We start from the raw sequence: 2,500 nt of genomic DNA, 5'->3' as shown, positions 1-2,500 counted from the left end.
CCAGGGTGCTGAGATGGCTGACATTTTGCTCCGCTCACGACGGTCGCCGCGCCACACAAGAACAGCCCAAAAACAGGCCAAAACAGCCCAAAAACGGGCCAAAACAGGCCATTTTTGGCTGCGCGAGCGAGCGGCGAGCGGCGAACAGCGAGCGAAGCGTGAGGCAGCACCGTCCCTGCTATACGAAAGCCCCATCCAGCCCTGTGCCACCCGGGGGGTTCCAGGGTGCTGAGATGGCTGACATTTTGCTCCGCTCACGACGGTCGCCGCGCCACGCAAGAACAGCCCAAAAACAGGCCAAAACAGCCCAAAAACGGGCCAAAACAGGCCATTTTTGGCTGCGCGAGCGAGCGGCGAGCGGCGAACAGCGAGCGAAGCGTGAGGCAGCACCGTCCCTGCTATACGAAAGCCCCATCCAGCCCTGTGCCACCCGGGGGGTTCCAGGGTGCTGAGATGGCTGACGTTTTGGTCCGCTCTCGACGGTCACCGCGCAACGCAAGAACAGGCCAAAAACTGGCCAAAACGGCCCAAAAACGGGCCAAAACTGGCCATTTTTGGCTGCGCGAGCGAGCGGCGAGTGGCGGACAGCGAGCGAAGCGAGAGGCAGCACCGTCCCTGCTATACGAAAGCCCCATCCAGCCCTGTGCCACCCGGGGGGTTCCAGGGTGCTGAGATGGCTGACATTTTGCTCCGCTCACGACGGTCGCCGCGCCATGCAAGAACAGCCCAAAAACAGGCCAAAACGGCCCAAAAACGGGCCAAAACTGGCCATTTTTGGCTGCGCGAGCGAGCGGCGAGCGGCGGACAGCGAGCGAAGCGAGAGGCAGCACCGTCCCTGCTATACGAAAGCCCCATCCAGCCCTGTGCCACCCGGGGGGTTCCAGGGTGCTGAGATGGCTGACATTTTGCTCCGCTCACGACGGTCGCCGCGCCACGCAAGAACAGCCCAAAAACAGGCCAAAACAGCCCAAAAACGGGCCAAAACAGGCCATTTTTGGCTGCGCAAGCGAGCGGCGAGCGGCGAACAGCGAGCGAAGCGTGAGGCAGCACCGTCCCTGCTATACGAAAGCCCCATCCAGCCCTGTGCCACCCGGGGGGTTCCAGGGTGCTGAGATGGCTGACATTTTGCTCCGCTCACGACGGTCGCCGCGCCACACAAGAACAGCCCAAAAACAGGCCAAAACAGCCCAAAAACGGGCCAAAACAGGCCATTTTTGGCTGCGCGAGCGAGCGGCGAGCGGCGAACAGCGAGCGAAGCGTGAGGCAGCACCGTCCCTGCTATACGAAAGCCCCATCCAGCCCTGTGCCACCCGGGGGGTTCCAGGGTGCTGAGATGGCTGACATTTTGCTCCGCTCACGACGGTCGCCGCGCCACGCAAGAACAGCCCAAAAACAGGCCAAAACAGCCCAAAAACGGGCCAAAACAGGCCATTTTTGGCTGCGCGAGCGAGCGGCGAGCGGCGAACAGCGAGCGAAGCGTGAGGCAGCACCGTCCCTGCTATACGAAAGCCCCATCCAGCCCTGTGCCACCCGGGGGGTTCCAGGGTGCTGAGATGGCTGACGTTTTGGTCCGCTCTCGACGGTCACCGCGCAACGCAAGAACAGGCCAAAAACTGGCCAAAACGGCCCAAAAACGGGCCAAAACTGGCCATTTTTGGCTGCGCGAGCGAGCGGCGAGTGGCGGACAGCGAGCGAAGCGAGAGGCAGCACCGTCCCTGCTATACGAAAGCCCCATCCAGCCCTGTGCCACCCGGGGGGTTCCAGGGTGCTGAGATGGCTGACATTTTGCTCCGCTCACGACGGTCGCCGCGCCATGCAAGAACAGCCCAAAAACAGGCCAAAACGGCCCAAAAACGGGCCAAAACTGGCCATTTTTGGCTGCGCGAGCGAGCGGCGAGCGGCGGACAGCGAGCGAAGCGAGAGGCAGCACCGTCCCTGCTATACGAAAGCCCCATCCAGCCCTGTGCCACCCGGGGGGTTCCAGGGTGCTGAGATGGCTGACGTTTTGCTCCGCTCACGATGGTCACCGCACCACGCAAGAACAGCCCAAAAACAGGCCAAAACAGCCCAAAAACGGGCCAAAACAGGCCATTTTTGGCTGCGCGAGCGAGCGGCGAGCGGCGAACAGTGAGCGAAGCGTGAGGCAGCACCGTCCCTGCTATACGAAAGCCCCATCCAGCCCTGTGCCACCCGGGGGGTTCCAGGGTGCTGAGATGGCTGACGTTTTGCTCCGCTCTCGACGGTCACCGCGCAACGCAAGAACAGGCCAAAAACTGGCCAAAACGGCCCAAAAACGGGCCAAAACTGGCCATTTTTGGCTGCGCGAGCGAGCGGCGAGTGGCGGACAGCAAGCGAAGCGAGAGGCAGCACCGTCCCTGCTATACGAAAGCCCCATCCAGCCCTGTGCCACCCGGGGGGTTCCAGGGTGCTGAGATGGCTGACATTTTGCTCCGCTCACGACGGTCGCCGCACCACGCAAGAACAGCCCAAAAACAGGCCA

Source organism: Musa acuminata, unplaced genomic scaffold, assembly GCF_036884655.1.
Source record: "Musa acuminata AAA Group cultivar baxijiao unplaced genomic scaffold, Cavendish_Baxijiao_AAA HiC_scaffold_1136, whole genome shotgun sequence".
NCBI classification, from domain to species: Eukaryota; Viridiplantae; Streptophyta; class Magnoliopsida; order Zingiberales; family Musaceae; genus Musa; species Musa acuminata.
Note: the sequence above shows the minus strand (reverse complement) of the source record.